The following is a 24,160-nucleotide window of genomic DNA, read 5'->3' on the forward strand; positions in this document are numbered from 1 at the left end:
GTCTGTCTCTCCTACTCGCTTGTATGAAATTCTGAAAATGTTTCCCCCCTCGCAGATGAATGATTGAAAATTTATAGTTCAAACCAGATGTGATGACAATGGGAGCGTGTCTGGAGCAGAGTTGGGAAGCTGTGCGTAAGAAGGAAGGAAGGAAGCGGTTTGGAGCTGTGTGTGTGTGTGTGTGTGTGTGTGTGTGTGTGTGTGTGTGTGTGTGTGTTTCGGTGTGTGAGCATCAACATGTGGGCGTGCGTGTATGTGTGTGCTTGCTTGCATTTGGCCATGCTTTTACTACATTTTCACGTGGATGTAAAAATGTTTTGAGTTTTTATGATCATGTTTGTGTGTGTGTGTGTGTGTGTGTGTGTGTGTGTGTGTGTGTGTGTGTGTGTGTGTGTGTGTGTGTGTGTGTTTGTGTGTGCGCAGGTTCGGTCCTAAGTGACTGATGTGCTTATTTGTGGTGATTTAGGCATTTTAACCGTAGCAGCTGACATCTGGTCATAATTGAAGAACAATGAGGAAAGAGAGGCAAAGAAACAAACATAGACATAATGAATGTTTGAATAAATGAGCTTGGAGGTGATTAATGTTCATCAAGCGGCAGATATATAATGAATGTTGAAATGAGAAAAATGAAGGCGCAAGATGAAACGTGACAAATGGAAAATAAACCCAAGACAGGACTTGGGGGAGGATTGTGTCAGAAAAATGATTCTGTTGTACATTTTCTGAAATAAAGCTTTGTGGGTTTGTGCCAGGATTAGTTCACTAGCACTGCTAAACTCAACTAAAATAAATGATCACTTAATACACGCTGACATCCTGACGTCACACAGCTCAGTATGTCATGAGAATTCAGTGTGCTGTTGCACGCAGACCTAATGATTTCAGATGGTTGCTTCAGTCTGCTCTTATTTCAGACTGAGCAGCATCCAGTTCTTTAGAAGTGATTTGTGCTCCTTCATTCAGGTTTGTTCTTTTTCCATTGAACTGTATTGCATGTGTGAGACTGCAGCTGTCTTCCGGCCAGAAACTAACACATGAGATCAGGTTGCAGACCCACATCTTCTCTCTATCCCTCAGTTCCTCCATCCTGATACCTCCTCTGTTTTTGTGTTCTCAAATTTCGGCGTTTTTAATTGAGATATCTGGTGCCTCATCTGGAGAGGATGTAGAGGTGGCCAAGGTTTGCAGTCTAATTAGTATGAGTCATACACACAGAGAGAGAAATGTGAGTGTGTGTGATTGCACCAAACCTAAAAACAATCTCAAATAACCCAGTCTCTTTCTTACACACACACAACCTCACCCACCTACTCACAGACACACCAGGGCAGCTGTGCTGTGCCTTGGTGTCTTGCTGTGGTTTTCTGAATGTGTTGTGGAGTTAATGTCTTTACCGCCAGATTCTTCTGCTCAGGTTACATGCACCATTAATGGCAGAAAAATGCATGGAGTGAACCTGGAGCTGCAGCTCGCTGGTTTGGAGGAACCGCTCGGTTGGTGTTCAGTTGAGGGTTTGAGGCCTCACGGGGGATTCTTTTTCAGGGCGGTCTCAATCCTGATTTACACAACATGAAAAAGATGTTATTTTAAAGTGGAGGCCAGAAATCATCGAGTGGTTAAGTCCCCCTCCTCTTGAACTATATTGCTGCCTTTACAAGCCTGGAATCAGATCCCACTTGTAGTTCCCTCCATGTGTCTCTCCTCCTGTGCCTCCCTTTGTTTCTTTTGTGCCACTTGGATAAAAAAGATACCAAAAGTTTTCCAATTTATCCTTTAGTCTTTACCTTTTATTGATTTGGAAGTCTATAGTCATCAGATACAGCGAGGAGCTGATATGCAACAACAAAGGTCTCCAGCATTAATGAAATAGCTTCACAAAAATCTAACTTTTAAAGGTGTAATTGCTGCATGACTGGTCAGAATTCAACAAAACTCAATAATTGAATTTGTTAACAGTTGCAAATGATTAAGACAGAGTTGAGAGCGTAAGTGTATATATGGCTTTCACAGTCATTCCATGAGGCCCTGTATCAGATCTGCTGCGTTCCTGTTGGTCCTCCTGTTGTAACAACATACCGCCCTTACAGTGAGGTAGACAAAGCTGTTCCTCCGGAAATCAGGGTGGCACTGTGGTGAACAGAGATGTAAACATGCTGGCGTGTGTGTGTGTGCGTGTGTGTGTGTAGCATTTGGGGACAGGGGGAGAAGAAATGGCGTCGAGTTTCAAAAGCTGTCTTCCGCCTTGTTGTTGAGTCCAGTAGAGACAAACACAAACAGATGCACAAAGATATATGTCCTGTATCTATGTACATGTAGCAACAAGACCGCACAGAAAAAAAAAAATTGTCCATTCACGCACATACACGCCTCACTGACAGATGTGAACAAAATACAGATGCGCACGCACATACACAAGATCGCACACTCCTCAGGGGCCCTGGCCTCCATTTCACGGCTGTCTGTCCCACATCCTTTTGTTCTGCCTCGTTTCACTTCCAGCAAAGACACGGAAAGAAGATGGACTGGACGCAGAGACAGAGAAAGCTTTCCTGGCATCAGCCTGAAGACGTCAACAAGTCTGGAGAAACAAAAAAAAGAGACAGAAAAGAAAAGAAATTGAAGTCTTGAAGAAACCATAACAGGATGAGGTGTCACTTGAATCCAAAACACCGTAGGGATAAAGAGAAGTGTATGTACTGTATCTACTGAAACTCAAACTCCATTAAAGAGGAAAGAAAGAAAACACTTCACAGCACCCCACACTGAGTGGTGCTTATAGGTGGTCTGTTGAAAGCACAGAGACAATAGCTGTGGTTACATGCACAGGGTTTTTTCTGTCTGATTGAAGATTTCAGGTCAACTGTTTGGGAAGCGGTCAACATGGGAAGTGATTTAATACGTCTGCTGTTTACATGCGCCGACCAATCAGCTGTTTGACGTGCAGAAAAGCAATGAATACATCACGTGAGAGTCCCTGCTTATTTACGTCAAGATGGAGGCCTTCAGCAGAGCAAACGCAACCCGAAAGTAATCAGGTTACATCGTTTACATGGTGCAATATTTCTTTCTGTAAACGTCTTGAGGATAACACATTGTTAAAGGATGTTATTTTTGTTGTACAAAACAAGGACACAGTTGTGTTTTTTCTTAGACATCCAGCTTGTCACCTTCTCTCAGCTTCGTCTCTCTTTGTCGTTTCTCCTGCCTCCCCCTCTCTCTTACTCTGTCTCTTTCTCTCATGCCTCAGGTTGTTGTATTCCCTCTGCTCCACCAGCTGATAGAAGGCATCTTTTCTTTCCAGTGTCTTTCAGCTCCTCGTTCTTCCCCCTCCCATTTGCCTTCATGCTCCATTTACATCTGTATATGTGTGTGTACGTGCAAGTGAGTGGGTGAGTAAGTGAGTATGGCCTGCGTCTACTGATTTTATGCCAAGTCAAGCTCTCATAGACCCCTAATGGGTCCTAAATACCCTCTGCTAGCTTTGACTTCAGTTCTCCGTTCGAGATGCCATCTATCAGTCAGCGAGCCTTTTTCTCGAGGCCCGAGCAGTGAGTCACCCTGAAGAGCAAATCCACCACAAGACACAAGTGATGATGTTGGAGAGTTTCATTGCTACTGTCTCATTACAGCTTGAAATCTCTTCAGTTCATTTTCCTGAACTACATTCCTTCGAACAAATCTTCCAGCTTCTCCCACTCGAGTGTGCTGTCATGCTACATTTATGCTGAGTCATATTCACTGTCAGCACACAGTATTGACCAGGAAAAACGCTGATGTCTGCTTCTGCTTTTTCTCACTTTGCATTACCAGTTTTTTTTATTTTTAATCAATCGACAAAAATAGAAGTGGAAGCATGAACAAGTTACATGGATCTCACCACACGTCGCCCTGCTGCCTACCTGCCCATCACTCCCCCTCTTCCTTTACCCCAAGCCTTCGTAAATTCAGTTTCAGGGTGGAATTCGACTCTAACTTCATCTGCCAGCTGTTCACAAGGTCTGAAGCGAACGTGTTTTCACTCTGGGTTTCCACAGCAACTCTCCCATAGCTAATATGAGGTGTAACTTTACTTCTCTGTGTGTGTGTTTTGGCAAAGCGGGCATCCTCAGAGTAAAACAGTATACAGATAATAAGAAACAAATGTAGCAGAATTTAACACGGGTCATTTACTGCACTTATTACATACATCATGAGGTACACTCTGTCCCCAAATAGAAGTACTATGTGAAACTGAATATTCGGGGATGTGGGCTACTTTAAAGAATCTCAGTTCCTCAGTTTGTTTAATCTAATTAAGACCAAACTCCTCAGTGTGAGTTCACCCTGAGGAGTTTGGGGAGAAAGGGGGAGTGAAAGAGGTAGGCGTAGAAGGGGCTGAGGAGGGAAGGGCAGTATGCCTGGGTATTGAACCTCAATAAGATTCGCAGATAGGGACTGAAATGTGTCATGAAAAGTTTCAAAAATTGTTGTGTACTGAAAGCTGTCACCAGTGTCTGGTCACATAGTTCCTGATTTAAGTCAAAATGTTGCCAATTTTAGAAAAGTTTGTTTTTGGTTCTTGCGTGTCTCCATGAAATTAGACAGATTTTAATTACTTTGCCTTTTTGTATTAAGAAAAGAGAGAATTTTTGTATCAAATTTGTTGCTCTTGCTTAATTCTTGTGAATAAGCAACTGAGTGAGCAAACGTGAGGTAGCGATAAAGCAGGGAAAGTTCAGAGAGACGCGTGAAAGGAATCACTGAATCCTCCCAAGGAGACTCTCACTGCTCTTAGAGCGGGTGCTTATGGGAGATGTGTGTCCGCACTCCCCTCCTCACTTAACAACCACCCACCACATCCTCACAACCTCAGCCCATGTCCAACTGAAAGGAAACAAGGTGCTTCAGCACCCTCCTCTGCATAGCTGCCAGTCCCTCTACATTCTCACAGCAGAGGGGTTAACCTCCATAACCTCATCAGTGCAAACACTCACACACACTGACAAACACCGCAGGAATTATTGGGAGTACAAGGATGAGGTGGGGTGGGGGTGGGGGGCAGAGAGGAGAAGAGGGATTAAGAAAGAGGAGGGAGAGGCAGGGAGCACGACAGATGGAGAGATAGAGTCAAATAAAAGAGGAGCAGGGGCCAAAATCTTAAAAGTGAAATGAAATTCTGATATTGATATATTGGCTCTTTGGCTTTTAACAAAAGCCCTTGACACAACCAGACACATATGTTGTAAATGACGCACTTAACAAATAACAAGAAGGACAGAAACCTAGTACACGACTGGACAGTGTACGGTCAATGTGTGAAATAAGGTAGTAGTTGAAAACTGATGTAGAACTGCTGTAAACAACTGACATCATCGTGTCATATTTGCATATTCTATTCATCCTTCTGTTTTCAGCTCTTTATCTGTTTGCTTTTCTCCTCCTCTTTGCTTTAATACAGCCAAATTCCCAGTGAAGCTGTTCTCATTTACATGTTTTTTCTGTTTCTGTCGTGGAACCAGTCTGAAACAGTGATCCGCTGGACTCTGTGTCTGGTTGCAGTGCATTTCTCCTCACCAGTCAACAAGCCATTCTCCTGCGACCCTCTGCTCTCCCACACTGAGCTGATCTTTATAACCTCATGAATTTATAACATAGAGCTTGTTAGTGGCTCCTTTTATTTATTAGTCAAAGGTGTTGGAACAGCGATCCGGATCGTTCTGGCTCACTTTAATCCCTGATGACTCTCTTCTATGGGAAGTACCCAAGGTTTGTCCAAAGAAAACTCACTAGATTCGTTTCTAAGTGCTTTTTTGAAAGGAGTCTCTAAATTTAAGAGACAAATGTGCATCAGTCAGTCAGTCAAGCACGGAAATTCACAATTATGGGCCAAAAATTATGGAAATTTAGTGGCCTACAGATAGATAGATAAATAGCTAGATAGATAGATAGATAAGGAGGATTAGACAATTGAAGAGGAAATCAGAAGGTGTTGATGAGAAAATATTAGAAGGAAGGAAATGAGTGTGAATGGGCAGCGTGGGTATTCGTGTCTGATCACAGCAGTAAGCAGGGGAGCCATGCACTTCTGAATAGACAGCTTAGTGACCATTATACGGTCTGGAGGATTAGTCCTGTTCACTATTGTTAGCCTCAGGAGGTACCAGCACACACACACACACACACACACACACACACACACACACACACACACACACACACATATACTCATGGAGACACACACCTTTTCTTCCTTTTTCTTTCCTTAACATTTTTCTATTTGATACACTAGTTTTTCTTTTTTTTAACTTCTGTATTATGTCTCATACATAAACCAATGCACCCATAACTTAAACACCAAGAACACACCCAGACGCCATCTCCCTCGCCCTCCCCCCACCCTGTGGCTCTATAATAGGCCTGTCTATTGACAGACCTGCTTGTTCGCTGAAGGAGCCTTTTCTCATTAGGGCTGGGATTTTGTCGGTGGCCCTGCAGGCTCCATTGTCCCACTCAGAGCGGGTTATTAGGCCCTCCCGCTGTAACAACCCCCCTGCTGAATAGACCTGAGAGGAGTGGAGAGCCTACGAAGGGCAGAACAGGGTCTGGCAATTAGCAAAGACATGTTTGAAGAGAGGAGGGAGAGAAAAAAGAATGGAAGAATCAAGGAGAAAGAGAGAGCGTTCCTGCGCTACAAAAAGGCTTCTTTTGAAGTTTTAGAAACTTTTGTCTGCTTTTTGCTGCTTCACTCTTGCGCCGTCATCAAAGCCAAAGACTGGTTCTTCAGCACGCAACGTCCCTCCTCCTCTTCCCTCTCTCTCCTTTCTTTTCTCTCCTTTTCTTCTCTCATTCGCTACTCTTCTCCCCGAGAATGCATTTGTGTCAGCGCTGAAAAGCCCTGTATCTTCTGCAGCCGCTTTGATGTCTTAATGACGGCGTGAAGAGCGAATTATGCTCACAGATTCCCCCTTCACTCTCCCTTTGTCACTCTTCAGATTCCTGCAGTTCCATCTTTTCCAATCTCATTGCACTGACAACGAGCAGGCGGGACGCAAAGGAAAAAAGCTTGCACTGAGAGGGATGATAAAAAAGCAGCAGGCATGGAAAAACTTGTTGCACTTATCAAAAGGTTTATCACAGTTTCAGCTATGTATCCCAAAGCCAGTGTTTTATCTGGATTTGATAAGCCTTGTTGCCTATTCAGTGTTTTCTTGTCACGTGGTTGTAGGAGGTGGGTAGACTAAACTGGTTTTTAAGGCCATATCTCAGCGTCAGGAAGTTTGATAAAATGCTTTATCGCTCGTATTTTTAAACATTTAACATACCTGATGTGAAAGAGGCAGGCAAAAAATAATGATTACAGAAAATGACCGCAGACAGAAATATCTAAATGACTTGTAATTTAGATATAATGCATATGTATTTAAAACAGACAATGTCACTGTAAAACAAGAAATGAGCTCCAACGGGCTGGTTTTGTTATGAGCTATCAGGTGTGTGTCTGTGTGTGTGTGTGTGTGTGTGTGTGCGTGTGTGCGTGTGTGTGTGTGTGTGTGTGCGTGTGTGTGTGTGTGTGCATGTACTTACTTGCATAATGTCACTGCATTCCACCGCGTTATATTTCACATAAATGCATGCACAATATATTTTCGCTGTGTTGTCAGGATAAGGTGTGTGTGTGTGTGTGTGTGTGTGTGTAGTTTTCCCCATGGTTCTCAGGCAAACACATGGATGGATCTGCGGCGCCTCTGCAATCAGACTTAAGTTTGATCAGTGTGACAGCATGCTGCAAACTGATACACACACACACACGGCCATGACCATAATCTCTTCATTACATTCCTCTGTCCTGACTCCATTTTGCATTTGCGTAGGTGTGTAAACTTTATTTGCATATTTAAGAGCTTTGTTTATCTCTTTTCGTGTCTAAACATCAACATTTCAAAATGATTATTTCATCCTGTGCTCGTTCAACGCCTTTTAAATCCCTTCCAGTTGCAGAGGTTTTGAGCTGTTGCGAGATTGTCCTCGCTTTCATTCAAGGCTAACATCCTTACACAAATTTTTTGTATGCGAGTGTTGCTTTGATCGGCGTATGGAATGCTTCACGCCAACATTTGTCAGATTTAAGCCGCCGTGACAAGCCGAGTGTGTCCTTTTCGGTTCTCTGCTGTAACTCCACTTGGCCAGAAGACCAAAGCTCTCACAACAAGTGGAAACAGAAGTAAAACGACTGGAGGGGAGAGCGGAAGATGTGTAGATGCTGTCAGACATGTCGTTAAACGATGAGAACAAGCCGCAGAGTTAAGCCCCTGTCAGCCCACGCAGACCCTTCTCCTCCCACTGTAACACTACTGTTTTCTGCTGCTATCCATCTGAGACTCTGAGCATGTGTTGTCTTAAATGCCACCATTTCAGAAACTACGAATAAAGTGATTCGTTTTTTCTGGATGTGTCCCTATAGGGATTGGAAAAGATTTGTTGACCCCAACAAGTGTGAAATTCACTGGTCAATGAGAAGATTTTCATGTAACAGCACAAGTGCATGCATGTAGCTTATTTAGACAAGGACACATCTACCACATGCACACACTTCCTGATTTCATTGTGTTACCCAGTCTCAAAGTCTAAACTTGGAGCAGGCGTGAACATTCGCAAAATCATCTGCCTCGCTGAAATGTTCTCTAGCGAAACACTGACTATTGGAGGTGAGTAAGCAGCGAGAGAGCATCCCGCTGAGTGAAGATAAAAAGTTGCATTACTATAAATCCAAAATCAGCTCTGAGTAACACAAATGAGTGTTGAACAAAGCAGGCATCGAGGTGAGTCATGTTGAAGCGTCGCCCAGCAGGGGCATCATGATGAGCGGGTTAGTTTTACATTGTTGTAAATAGTTGTTCATCAAAGACAGCCTGTCAGCATGTAGCCTCACACAGCAGAGCGTGCCAACACCTTTGAAGTTAAACAGTACAACCGCATATTCTCAGCACACACACACACCTACACTTAAATACATAGACAGGGGCATGTAAATGCACGTTGGCATGCTTGTGAGCACGCATGCAGATCTATGCAGAAACAATCATACATGCAAGTATGTGCAAAGCAAACACAAAGCAAGCTCACGCACATGCCTGTGCACATGCATGACATACACTGAAGAGCCTCAGTAGTTTCTTGAAAGTGTGACTTGTTTCAAGGCCTCGCTTACATTCCAGCAGGGATCAAGGTGGAGTTTAACATTCAGCACTGAGCCAAGCAGCAGTAAGCAGACCTGGGTCAAAAATGCCAAAAATGATTTAGAAATTGTAGAATATTTTTTCTGAGAATGGGTGGTTGACTGTATTAAGATGCTGCAAGAGGAGCATGTCTTCAGAAATATATAATGTAAAATGTCAGCGAATCTGATTCCTCTAATACTTACTTTTACTAATGCTTACTACAACTTCACTTAATTACCAGCAAAGCAAAAAACACTACACCCTTTAAAGAATTTCTCTGTCGACTGATACAGTAACTCAAGCACTTAACTTATGTAGTTGTTTGTTTGGTTAATGAATTGTCATGGTTTAACGGATGATAAATCCGATTTGAAAGAGCAAAGAACGAGTAAATTAGAATCTGTAGAAGCCATAAAAGAGAAGGCCATTATGGATAATGGATAAATAGTCAGTAAAAGAGTAGAAGAGTTTGTTTGAGGATAAAATAAAATAAGCGTGATTTCAGAGGATGGGTTTAATGTTGTTTGCTAGAATCTAAACAGAAATGTTCTTTCTTCATGTCTTCTCCACCTCGTGGCCTCACGGCAGCTGTGATCACACCTTTCGCCTGCTGCCAAAATGAATTCAGGAATGTAAGATGAGAAAGAGGTCAAATGGGGAGAAAACTACTAAAGTACTAATGAGTTGCTATTTAACCAGAGTATAATTTGATACAGGGAAGAGCAGGGTGGGCACGAGGGAGAGAATGATTGAGAGTTCAAAGTGCGGAGCCGAGACCGGCGGTGTGTGTTTCAAAGGCGGCGCGTGGCGATGGATGTGAGAGATTCATTAATTCAGCAAAGCAAAGCGCTGCCTTGATGTTTACTAGAGTTACACATTCAGCAGCTGGACGAACGCACACGCTCAAACAGTGCGGGGACAAGATAGTGTCCTCGCGTCAAGGCAGATGCACACATAAATGCATACAGATGCACTTAAACACATGTCCAGGAACAATTACACATTGTGTGCACATGTGCAAATGCATTCAGACACATATGTATTCAAAAAGATTGAAAAGCATAGAGACACAAATGCAGGAAGATAAATGCAGATGTACCAAACAGGAAATAAAAATAAAGATAAGTCCACGTACACAATACACACATATACTTTATGCACAAATGCATACACACATACACTTGCATTCAGTAACAAAGACACATTTATACAACTGTTCTCTTCAATACATCACTTGTTTACAGTCTGGAGCTCTTTGAATGCACTATGAAGATTTATTCTCCTGCATTTGGACCAAACATCTTTGCTTTTTAAGACAACGGGGCAGTTTAACAAAGATATAAGAGGGCCGCCAGCACGTTTGCAAGTAATTTCACCATCCATCATCCTTAAGGAATTACAGTAACGTTTATGCCTCCCCGGGAGCAGTGAACCCTCACTTGAGAGAGGCAATACTCAACTGATGGGGACATCATCTATTTTTGGGATATGACAGTGTTTTTTGAGGTTGGAGCAAATGACTAAATATATCTGACTAGGTTCGCCTTAAATAGACTGTACACCATCTGAATCCTGTCAGAGCATATCTCTCACCCACACTCTTTCGCTTGTCTGTGACCCCTTGGATAAGATTTCTTATGTCTACAATTAATTTTAGTGGCCTTAAAAGTAAAACTATCTTTGAAAGAAAATAACAGCGATTAAAAAAACATAATTCTGTGCAACAAAAAGACAGTTTCTTCTTCATTTCTATCATGTTTGTTATCTTGCAACACTTTGGCAGCCGCTGCTTTGTATCAATTCGCAGACAACTAGCATGGGCCTGCACCAAGCACTTATTTTAAAATGAGTCACTGTTTTTTTTTGTTTTTTTTTTTTTTATCTGGAGATTTAACAAAGTGGCCACAGGAATAAATCAGACTCAAAAATGCAAAAAAGCACATCAATGATTTCATCTTTTAACATTGTTTAAGCACACCTGGTAGACAGGTGCGTAGGAGAATGACGTCACGGTAATGAAGGCTGTAAATTCCCAAATCCTGTCAGCATTAAATGTGTCAAAAACACACAAGGTTTTGGTCACAGACTTTTGTAATATTAGTGTGAATTATCTTCTATTATATTCACTTTGAGATTCGTTGTTTTTTTTTTTTATGTGGGTCTTTCATCAGCCTTTGATGCAGTAATGTTTCTCAGTCTTCTTTTTTTGCCTGGTTGTCTCCATCTGTGGCTCAAGTATAAAGATGTTTCATGTGAGTTTTATGTTTGATAAAGGCCTATTCAATAAACTTCAAAGGGTTAACTACCCTCTGCAGCATTGTTTTAGGGTAAAATTGGCCTTTAAAATCATGTCTGTTTAGTTCATTTAGAGCAATATGCATTTAGTGTCACACATGTGTAACCTACACACTGTATGTTGAAACAAACACACTATGTTTCCACTTCTGTGATCTCAAAGCCCCCCCCCCATGAGCAGCGGACGTGAAGTAATTCACTAATTCCCCTGAATCATTTCTGTCCTTGACTGAATCACCTCCATCACGTAAATCTGCCAGGTGGACGGTAAAGGCTTTTGGCTGCTGCTGTTTGTGCGCCAGATTCCTGCGTGACGTCCACATCATCTCCATTTTAGGCAAATTTCAGTCTGTGTTGCATGGTTGACCCTGCTGTTCCATCGATGAAGTGTGAACAGTGATGTAAAACAGCCACGTGTATGAGCACATACACTGCAAAGGTTAATGCACTTTCACAGGCACACACATATGGAAAAGACAAAGGAGCAAAGGAAAGAAAGAAAGAGACAGAAGGCCGGGTACCCTGCTTTTAAACTGAGGCCTAAAACAACAAAAATAACTTATATCCAGATCCAGATTTGTATTAACCCACACGCAGAAAACCAAAAACTTGATCCCTAACTGTATGTTTTCAGAACTCATAAACCCCATCACTGTATGACGTTTATGAGCGAGTGTGGAACCACTTGTGCCTCGCGCCTGTATGTTATTTCATCGCTCTGTTGATGTTTTACGCTCTGACACAGTCCATGTTCAGCGTTGGAGGAGCCCGAGGTTCTTCATGTATTTTCTCACTGTTGATTTTTTCATGTCATAACCAAACGCAGACCTTGTAGTTAACTTAAACCTGACCGCCAAGGGTAAATGGCTCGTGCCTGGCCACAGCATCTGAAAATATACCAGAGATGAATCTACAAGTAACTCTGCAGGAAAATTGATCTGTATTTGTTAACGCCACATAAAAATGTGGCATGTTAATCACATATTGTGTATTTGGATAAAATCAGATGGAGATCGATGTGGCAAGATTTGTGCTTTGTCAGCTGGAAGCAACACAGTTCAGCTCTCTCTTCCTTCCACTCGTTGCTACAAGATTCACTGAAATACTTCAGAATCAGAATCACTATATTATGTGATACTTTATTGGTCCCCAGTGGAAAATGTTCCTTTCTTTTGCTTCCTTGGAGAGAAGCAGCAGTAGAACAGTAGATAGGGATTTTGTTTCTTACACTTTCTTGGTACATTTTGGTGATTGGTTTTGTAATGTTTCACTTTTTCCTGTGGGAAACCAAATCTGTTCCAGCAGTCACAGCAGAGTTTAACTGCTAAAACTGTCTTAGATATCTCAAGAAAATCAAAGGCAAAGTTCAGGTTGAGTCCTTCAGTCTCAAACAGCAACTGGCTTCTTTCTAGATTCAGCATTTTGCAGCAATGTTCATCATTCATCACATTGTTTAATGTGTAACAAATGATAAAAGAGAACTGGAGAGACAAGCTCAAACCCAGCGTACTTTCTCACCTGTGCACAGCTGGCTGATCATGGCCTGAAGTGGGTGTGAATGTTGGATCACTGGGTTTGAAAAGTTATAGAAATGTTCAGACACAGCGATCCAACATTATGAAGTGATGAAATCAATAATGAGATGACAAGTTGTTTTTAATTGATTTACAAAGATGACTTTTTTTAAATCAACATTAATCTCCAACTTGACAGCTTAGAAATTCAACATGAAATAATTTAGAAAAGGACATTGTTAAGGTGAGAAGAGAGCTCAGTGCAGTGTAATACGGCTGTACAATGGATCTATAGAAGCTGCGGTGCTGAGGGGTCTGGAACTATTTCCAGCCTTTAGGGGTGTAGCGTTTACTTCCTGGAACAGGAATTTATTGCTCAGCAGTTTTAGCCAAAACTCTGCTCCCTGGCTTAAATTAGTCACCTGGAAGGGTTAGCTTATTGAGGATTTTGTCAAGAGGAACTAGGAACTTTGGAGGCTTTTCTGTTCTCGATGGCATTTCTTTATGCTATTCAATACTCAGACTACTGCCTGACCTTCTTCTGAAGCCATATGTACTCAAGAAAAAACTTAATAAAGATATTGCTGAGGAGCAAAACTCAAGTGCACCAGATGTTTTGAGCTGTGATCATACTCTCTTTACTCTTACTATAAAAATGCACTTTCAACCAGAAGGACACTGTGAGCCTGTAGTGTGTGGCTTCCTGATTGATCACACAATTAGTCACTTGCTGTCCTTATCAATGAACACACACAGACAACAATTCTGCAGCGGCACGAGACATTTTTTACCCGCTGTTTTTATGTAAATTCGGACAGAGAGTCGTAGATGATTGCCAGCAACACTGTGGTGAATCAGTCTGTATGGAGTCAAAGATGTAGTGAAGCTAATTCATGGTATCTGGTGGGTCTCTCCTGAAAAAATCAAAACTTCAGGTATGTGAAAAAACAGACAGGAAGACGCTGTGTGATGGCGGTCCAGACATATGTTTAAGATGAGTGCAACAACCAGCAGGTTGCAGGTGTGTTTAGAAGTGAGATGGGCAGTTTACTGTGGGATTTTTGTCCGTGTTTGATGTTATCATTGAAGTTGGTTTAGTTCTGTAGAATGAGACACTTTGTCATACACACTGAAAACGTGCGTCATCAGGCCTTGTTGCACACGTGGAAAACGCAGCTTCAAAGGAAGCTGCTGTAAGAGTTGGAGAGAATTTGCAGTGAGCACAGTGTCAGTGGTTTGATGGATCAGTGAAGCAACTGGCAAACGGACTCAGTCTGTCTCATTTGCTGCCTCTCTCCACCTTTAAAATCTGAATTGTGTTCAAAAACGTGAGTTTTCCAGTATTTTTGGTTTTAAAATGTTTTCCGGTTTGTTTCTGGTCTTACTGAATGAGTGACAGCTGGACAGACAAACTCAGACATGCCTCTGCCTGGTGGAGATATACGGCCAAGGCCAAAGTGAGTTTAAGAGGCCTGACACATACCAGACACACACACACACACTGAAGGTTAACCCAGGAGTGGAAAACAGCACCTCTGCCTCCTCAGAGTATGACACTACATTATTTTTTCCTCTGTGTGTGTGTGTGTGTGTGTGTGTGTGTGTGTGTGTGTGTGTGTGTGTGTGTGTGTGTGTGTGTGTGTGTGTGTGTGTGTGGACAGAGTGGAAACAGCAGGTAACTTTTTTCATGATCATACAGTCATCCTCCTCCCTCATGCAGCCACTCATACCATACACACACACACACACACACAGGTGGCTGTAATTAGTGTGTTGAGCCCATTCATGGCACAAGATCAAACTGCAGTCCGCTGGGCTTCAGGAAACACAGAGCCCTGCTTAGAGTTAAACACACACACTGATCCACACACTCGTAGATGCATGCACCTTCACTCTTTATTTGCCTTTTTCTCTCTCTAACGAGACGCTGCCATACAAAAGATTTCCCCCAAAAACTGTTATTGTTTAGTCTGCAAGTGAAACAGAGCCGTGTTTGACTTCACTGTAGAAACTTACAGACTCAGTGTTTACTTCTGCAGGGAGAGAATGCAGACAGAGAAGGTGGAGAGCAGGGGATTATGAGTTAGATAAGCCTGAAATGTTCAACATCTCCAGTCAACCTTAAGAATACACACATGCGCGTGCACACACACACACACACACACACACACACACACAGTTGGTTTTTGCTGCAGCAGTAAGCAGAACTCGCACAGCCGGACCAGCTGGGCACAAGGTTATAAAAGCAGTAATAATGCTGCTGGAGGAAAAGCGCTTCATATTGATGACCAGGCATGTCTCACCACGTGTTGCCCTTTTTCACTTTGTTATATATTCTAACGTGAGTAGAATTACTGAATGACAAAAATGGGCCATTTTGTAATGAAACTATGAGTAATTTTCCATGCGATGGAAAAATAAAGGTTGTGCACACAGTGAACTGTTTAATTTGACAGGTTTTTGACAGTCAAGGTCTTGGTCAGGTTTTAAACCTGGCAAAAACTTTGATGGTTGAAACGTTGCCTCACTAAACAGTTTGGTGCGTACAGTACTCATTGTGAAGACTACCATCTGTTTCTCCATCATATGCTGCTTCCACTAGTAGTACCCAACTGTGGTTGGACGTGTGCACTATCCATCCTTTTTGTATTGGTTTTACCGAGTGATCAATAAGCACTGTATATACAAAAAAGAGAGCAACCAAATATTTTATTCATTCACAACCCACTAATTTTTACCTGTTGTCATATCCTTAATTATGAAACCCAGGGGACCAGTTTGATTGTGTGTTGGTGATTGATCTATTCATTTTGATTAACTTTATTAGTTGTAATTGATCAGCTGTAAATATTAGCCTCTGCCAAAGAAGTGTTTCAAAACCCTACTTAACCAAAGTCAGTGAATATTAGGTGGAAAAAATCTGACCGTGGTTCAAGGAGGAACTGGTTTTGTATCCAGGGGCTTCCTTTCACTCCTGTCAGCAATCCAAAGCATTTCTGTACTAAATGAGATGCAGAGTGTTATGATACTTCTTCTGAGGCCCTGCTCCAGCTGTTCGGTCTCAGAACAGGCTCTGCTCTGTCTAACCCACAGATTGCTTCTCAACCAGTCTTATAGCAACCTAATTCACTTGTGAGTTAATCATGGCACATTTTGTTCCATTAAAAGAAGTTAGTTTAAGACGTGATATGAATCGATGATGAAAGCCTTTTTGGATCCAGTGACTTTGGAAAAACTTAAACTGCTTACTCTCAAGTTCCAAGACTACATGTCAAGTGCACCGCTGATCAAAATTGTCAGCCAGAGTTACAGGTCCCGCTTTAAAAAACTGTTAAAATGCACATGCGGACTCCATTTTCACCACATTTGGATGTATGATTTTTTTTTTTTTTATCTTACACTAGCATCTTGACTTTGTGAAATTGCTTATAGGAGGACAATCCTATGGCCTGATGATTATAGGGACTCCAACACAATTCTCACTTTCATGTCATTTTCATTGTCAATTAATCTTTTGAAAATATTTCCATCTTCCTCACATCATAGTCCAAGAGGGCCAAAAACAACTAATATGGAGAAAATTATGTTAATCTGTCTTTTTTTATTTTGATTGTTTTGTCAAAAAGTCTAAAAGCTTTTCAAAAAGGTTCATCATGATTTCCCAGAGTCCAAATTTATATCCTTTTGACTTTTTTGTCTAATCACAACAGCCCAACACCCAAAGATACTGAATTTATAGTGATGTAAAACAGAGAGACGCAGTAAATCCTCACTTTTGGAGAGTTGAAACCAGCACATTCTTGGCTTGATAATTGAATTGATAATGAAAATTGTTGCCAATTATCTTTAAGTCATTCCCCTCATTGATAAATCATCTGATCATAGAGGTCTTTTTAGTCAGCACTGACGTTAGAAAATACCCCGATTAATGAACCACACACCCAGATCACCATATAAAATAGATATGCATGTTAATGAGTCTGTGTGTGTGTCTGTGTGTGATTCGCTCACACATGGAGGTTTGTACCAAACAGGTCAGAGAGCTGGAAGCAATTCCCAGCTGATGGTTGACGTGTGTTCATCATATTTCAGAGAGGCCGAGCTCAGAATGCCACAACTTGTAATCACATTTGTAAATAGCATCGTAAAGTTGCTCTCGTAAAAAGGTTTGTTGTTGTCTTGGCCTGGTCCAAGGGGGCAAAAAGAAAGGGGAGGGGGAAGGTGAATATCTGGAGCAGAAAACGCTGTCAGGTGTTGGTGTGTGTGTGTGTGTGTGTGTGAGATAATGAGATCAGATGTTCCAGAGACATTTCGGAGAAAAAGATGTTTACCTTTAGGATTTTTTTAAACCTAAAAATTGACTCTGTGTGATTCAGTGATTTAATGAATGTTGGGAAAAGTCGTCACCTCAGAGACACATCATCGTTGTGATTCAGTGCCCACTAAACACACACACACACACACACACACACACACACACACACACACACATAAGCTGTTAATCTGTCATGTAAGGCAGTGTTGTCGCTCAGAGCAGCAGTTAACTGTAGTGTTCAATTGTCTGCTCTGTGGTTACAGTTAATAAATCTCTCTCTGCACTGTCGCCTTTTTCTCTCGAACTCCGTCTTTTCATCTCCCTCCTGCTGCCTCTTGACCTCCTCTAAAAGTCAGTCAGATCCCGTCTCGTTCCCTCTCTTTCTCCGTCGCAGCCGCTTTCAGTGTCTCTCTCTCATGCTGTTAATTGAGGACTGTGTAGCAGCACAAGTTATAATGATTTCCAGAAGGCTACACAGTCTCTCCACAGGCGAGAGCGTAAATCACTGTGACGTTTGTGTGTGTGTGTGTGTGTGTGTGTGTGTGTGTGTGTGTGTGTGTGTGTGTGTGTGTGTGTGTGTTCATGTGTGTGAGAGAGTAAGAGAGAGAGAGCTAGATTAAGAGGACAATCCTATGGCCTGGTGACTCTAGGGGGCTCTTGCATAAAGATCACAAGAAAGCACTTCCCTGCAGTGACAAAAGAATTAAAAATCACATAAAAATTAGGGCAGAAACTAAATATTATTTTCACTCTCGGTAATTTTTTTGAAATGATAACCACCTTCACCACACATTGTAAGGTCCAAGAAGGTCACAAGCATCAAATTAGGAGAAGATTATGTTAATCTTAACTTTTTGTCAAAAAGTCATAAAACTGTTGAAAAAGGTTGATCATAAATTTCCTGAGAACAAATTTATATCCTCAGACTGTTTTTTTTTTTTTTTTTTCATGTCCAATCACAGCAGCCCAACTCCCAAAATACTGAATTTACAGCAATGTAAAACAGAGAGAGGCAGCAAATCCTCACACTTGGAGAGTTGAAACCAGCACATTTTTTGGCAATTTTGCTTGAGAAATTATCAAAATTGTTGATATATAATTTTCAGACCACCTTATCTATTAACCATTAACCGTTCCAGCCTTTAATTACATTATCCTTCAGCACAAAAGTTCATTCTTGACCTTGGAAATCGCAGTTTGAGAAAACATTTTTTATTATCTGAGCTTGTAGCTGTGTCGCACAGTCCTCATCAGTTTTCTCTGTTTTCATGAATCAGGATCTGTTGACACACGAGCTCAGCACACTTGCTGTTATGATTTCATCAACAAAGCCTTTAGGACGTCTCACCTTAAGACCTAAGAGATCCTAAGAGACACAACTGAGCAGACTCCATTGACTGAAGAAGACTATCTGATGGAGTTAAAACCCCAGAAAAAGCATTTGAAAACTACCTTTTTAGGGCTTGGTTTCTGTTGTTAAAATATTGTCTTTATTGTTATTAAATTTCTGTATCATGACCCTGAACTCCTGACTGATTCACTGGAATATCAGTAGTATCCTTCAGATGCTTTGTCACTATAAAACATTTGGTTCATGTTTTTTTTTTTTCTTTAACAAACAGAAAAAACTGTTTTTTTCACATTCATACCCACGTCTGTTTGTACAGTCTGTCGTCAGTGGTTTGGCTTGTTCCCAGCTGCTTTAAACAACAACTGTCCGTAGAGGATTACATTAGCTGCTAATTACATCTGAAACAGGGCTGCATGTGAATCTAATCACTCATTACAATGGCTTTGTGTGTAATGTTGCAATATCTTATGTCTGTCCAACAAAATCCATATAAATGTTCCTAAAATGACTGTGACTGGACAGAAAAGTATGTTTGGAACGTGGGGTCAAAATGCAACTGTGGTGTAATACTTGGTGAGAGAGAGAAACCAACAAACACAGAGAGAAAGAGAGAGATTTTATATGTCTCTCTCTTTACCCCACTGTCCCTGGTTTTGTTGTTTTCATAGTATCATTGACCTTACAGAGTTATAATGACAGTGTGTGCTTCAGTAGGGGGTCAGTGCACTGACAGGCAAACCAACAGCTGAAGGACGAATAGTGTTTATTCTATAGATGCGAGCAGAGCTGTCTTGAAGAACAGGGTTTTTATGTTCATCGCAGTGATACACAATTCAGTATTTATCATGTTATTGCGCCTTCCAGAGATCACTGTGAGTAACACTAAACTGAAGAGCTAAATAACTGATGAAGAGGTCCTCTGACATCTTTCTGCTCATGAATATGAAGTGCGTCATTTCCTGTTGGCTAGAGTAAGTAAGTAAAGTAGTCTTCCTCAGAGCTGCAGCTGTGCTGGCAACAACTTATTAGTCAAATCTACTCTGGTAATTGGTGCCGATATAATTTACACTTTAAAAAACTGTAAATTGATTGACTGTATAGTGGTGTAGATTGGTGAAAAAGTCAAAGAATAAAACTGTAAAAACAGGTTTTAAAAGTGAAAGGATTAAATCCTGTCTTTTCAGCCAACATGGAAGAAAGGTTAGGTCCTTTGAACAGACTTCATTTCCTGGAGAAAATAATGATATGATCAAAAGCTTGATGATTGATATGATAGAAAGCTACAGCTACTAAATGGACCATGTTGTGAGACTGTTTTCTCAAACTGTGTCTCAAAGGTCAAGATTGAACTTCAAACCTCAGTGAAAGAATAAAGCTTAAGGTGCAATAACCTGCTTAAAACATGCCTCATTTGATTATCAAGTTAAAATAAGAGCCAAATTGCAATTTATTTAAGGTCATTTCTGTTCATTTCCGTAGCATGCAGTTGGGTTAAACCACAACTTTTAAAAGCTGCAATCCCCTGCAATATTTAAAGCAAGTGAAAATAAAAAGAAAGCCCTCCTGGGACCTGGGTTTAACAGAACAATGCCTCTTCTTCCAGTGTTACATAAAACTTGTTCACTTGCGGTAGCTCCTGTCTGAACTGTGAAGTGAAACATCAAGTCTGGATGAAGTGTGAGGCAAGCTGTGCCTGTGTAAAGCCTGAAAGTGTACCGTGGTCATTTTTAGAGGACTAACGGTGGTTTACTGGGTTTGTCAGACACACAAACTCACATCAGGGCTGCTGGTTTTGGCCCTGATGCTGCAACAACCACTGGTCAGTAGGAGCTGACGCAGAAACATCTCTCTCTCCCTCACACATCAGCTTCAACACATGCACACACACACAGGCTCTGTCCACATATCCAGTGTCTCTATATTAAAACCTGGAAGGACATGACCCTTTAGGAAAACACTGGCCTCTTGGACACACTCACACATACAAACACACACACACACTCAAACACACTGGACTGTTCAGACTCATATTTCTGAGCGTGCTCATGTCCAATCACTGCTTTTTCTCTACTGACCTAAAAGCAAATACAAGAAGCGGTTACACAAATATACACACACACACACACACACACACACACACTCACATAGAGGTACCCAGCCAGCAAATGTGTGAAATGTGGCGCGCTGATGAACCATCTCCCCCTGTGGGGTAAAAGAGAAGGAATGAAAAGAAACAAAGAGATAAAAAGCAGAAGTGTGAAGAGAGAGACAGTAAACTTTAGAATAACAGAGGTAAAGATTTAAGAAGGTGGTCAACACTCATAAATTATAAAAGGAATAAGGAAGACTTTGATAAAAATATCCTCCCGTGTCATCATCACCGTATCCTCCCATGGACATCAATCAGAAGCATATGGCAAAAGCAAAAGATACAGTAGCACAAAATTGTTTTTGTTATAATTTTGGTAATTTGTTATCATCATAGTTTTACAGTTTGTGTTTGTGAGTGTTTATTCATGTTTATTCTTTTCACCAGATTCTCTTTCATGTTGCATTAAACTGCACCTTGTTGGTCATTTTAACATCCAGCTCATTCAAGAGTAACGTGTTTATTCTTGTTTCACAAACAACCAGGAGGAAAGAGAACCGACAACGGCAACAGAACGACAACTTTTCAGCTGTTGGAGATTTTGCTGTACCATTTATTCTGTGACAGTTACCTCTGTGGTTCCATATATCAATTTGATCAAGTATCTTGATTTTAATTTACTGGATCAGCCAGTGATTGGTGATTTTAGCCATAAGCAATTTCTCAATTAATTTCCCAGAAAATTTGCTCAACCACAGTACATCAATATTACACTGTAACATCACAATTACCATGATGGAAGATTTTAACCATGTGGCCCTTCCATCAACTGAAGAATGACCAAACGACTACCATTAGTGTGTAACACATACTTTAAACATCACACATAGTTTGCAGTACATTATTCACACAAGCAGTTTCCCAATAACTTGTTTGATCTGAACAAAGGAGGCAATCAAATGTGTCATATCACAATTTTATTTAGTTTTTAGTTTCATAGTATCATGTATAAACTTGTTTAAACCACTCTCATGAATGCACGACAACGTGTACTTCTATGAATTGGCTTGTGCACATCTACTGTGTGTGTGTGTGTATTGGTTGTTGTAGGTACGAGCCAAAGTATCTGGCCCAACATTAGAAGGTGGAACAGGATCAGAAGAAAACATTTTATTTATTGAAAGCAGCTGAAGCTGGGAGGGAATGTGTTTTCTACTCTGTGTGTTCAACTTGAAACAAACAGTGAAACAATAAGTCCGCTCCCAACCCCTGCAACTCGTATAACAGCTGAAGAAAGGTGTAAAACTAACTCTGACATGTTTTCTGAAGCCTGGATGTCGAACATGCTGACAGGGATGTGATTTGTAGGTTTCACACTGAAAAACTCCCAAACATAGAAGTACATACATATATTATAAGGCAGTGGCTTTTTCAGCAGGAGTCTTGGGTGACAAAGTGGTTCCATACTAGTGGTGTTCATAATGCTATAGTAAGTCGGACCACACACATTTGGTTTGCTCTCTCTGCTCTCCGAACATCTCTGGATGAAAGCTTCCTCTTCAAGTCATGAGTGAAGTGATAATGGAGAAGACAGCTGGTCCTCTGTGCGACATCATGCGTTTATAGTCAGACATTAACTCTGTAGTGACATCAATAGCCTGGTGTAGAAATTTTGCGCTTATCTTTGAAACACTGAGGGTCATGTTTTGGTTATTTTAGGAGGCCCCTCTTTAACAGCTGTGTCTAAATATTATAGATCTCACTTCAATGTCCTGCATAGAAAGACATCTTATGCCACCTAATCAGCTTCATCCTAAAATGCCAGTAATTACTCAGCTTCATGTTAGACAAAACTTGAGCAGCATTTTTGTTTGAGAGGTCATTTACTTTACCTGAATATTCAGAATAAGGTGCATGAGGTGTATAAAAACACTCAGTCCTTAATTGAAGTTTTTGAAAATCTCCAATGGTTAGAAGTGGCTTTATTCACTGAGGAGAAGAAGTCACCTTTATGAGTGACACAACTGTGCAGTACAGGTGCCACTTCAATAGCAAAGACGGGTGAATGTGTTTAAAGTAATTGGTCTTGCACCTATTGAGGCAGTCAGTTATTTTTACAGCAACCAATCAACATCCAGCACTCGAATAAGGACGAAAGTAGAAACGGTCACGCTCTAAAAATGTGCACAGTTTACTAAATTTACTAAACACTTCATACAGAGGACATTAATAGAAATAAAAGAAGTAGACACTGTAGAGATATGGAATTAACACATCAGACAGTAGCTCAAAGTATCTAGACTGGGAAATAAGGAAAAAAAGACTTTACTTAATCCTCAAGATTTATTTTACTTGACCAGTTTACTCTTTACTCCATATTACCTTAACTTCCATAGTGCTTGGATTGAAAAGATGTATCTCTTAATCTAACTCTTTAAATTATCACATCTATTAGGGAATGTAGATTTTCTGTATAGTAGATTTTCTGTAGCCTGTTGTTGGTTGTTGATTTGTCTCTGCATCAGTATCACTTCTATACATTCAGTATATATGTTTTGAATTCGGGAAACACTCTAATTCTTTGGATGTGTGGCTGCATTGTATGGACAGTGGAAGCAGTCCAACCCCCCCTCTGCGTGAGGGTCTGTAGGAGGTCTGCCAAGTAAGGTTTACAGGCTCACACCGGGCCTGGGGGAGGGTTTGCTAGCTGTTAAGAGTACTAAACCATGTTCCCCCTTCAGATCAGACCCCCGTGCCGCTCGGCTTCAAACACGCTGCCCTTTCTCAGAACACGCTGTGCATGTGGCAGGAGGGAGGGATGAAGGGGTAGTCAGAGGGAGGAGAGGAGGAGTGAGGTTTGACGGGAATACCAGCACCTCAAGTTACCATTTAGTTAAATAACGCCAGAACACACGCACCCACACATGCATGGACACACCCACGCAGGAATTCATATCACACACACAAAGATACACACAGACACACACATTCGGGGCCTGCTCCACGCAGCCTGCCTGCTATTAATACCAGCCCTGAGGATGCAGGTCATGCATCGTATTTTCATTTCAAAAGCGCCTTTTATTCCATCATCCAAATAGTGATGCTTTAAAGACATTTGGCGCTGCATTAAACAGTATGAGCCTTCTAGAAATGCACACACAGACCCGTGTATGTACCAACATGCATGATAAACATATCCATTTACAATTACACGCACACACTCACTTTCTGCATGTGCTCCAAGGCTGTTTAGTCCATTTTCCTTCTCTTTATAACTACCACCAGGTTTTGGTTGAAGTTTCAGGTTCAGGCCAAGTTAACCGCACACCCCCCATGTATTTTGACAGACCTGATGTTGCAGTGTATCAGCCCTCACCACCTCCCCGTTAAAGGGCC

At 41.3% G+C, this 24,160-nt stretch overlaps 1 protein-coding gene across 2 annotated transcripts in view; it reads left to right on the plus strand.

Annotated features, from left to right (window-relative positions):
* Positions 1–24,160, plus strand: part of fgfrl1a (fibroblast growth factor receptor like 1a) — a 68,712-nt gene that overhangs the window by 30,696 nt on the left and 13,856 nt on the right. The gene's annotated exons all lie outside the window — the stretch shown is intronic.

The sequence above is a fragment of the Trachinotus anak genome, unplaced genomic scaffold (assembly GCF_046630095.1).
Source record: "Trachinotus anak isolate AG129_WGS33_773 ecotype Australia unplaced genomic scaffold, CSIRO_AGI_Tana_v1 ptg000021l, whole genome shotgun sequence".
Classification (NCBI taxonomy): Eukaryota; Metazoa; Chordata; class Actinopteri; order Carangiformes; family Carangidae; genus Trachinotus; species Trachinotus anak.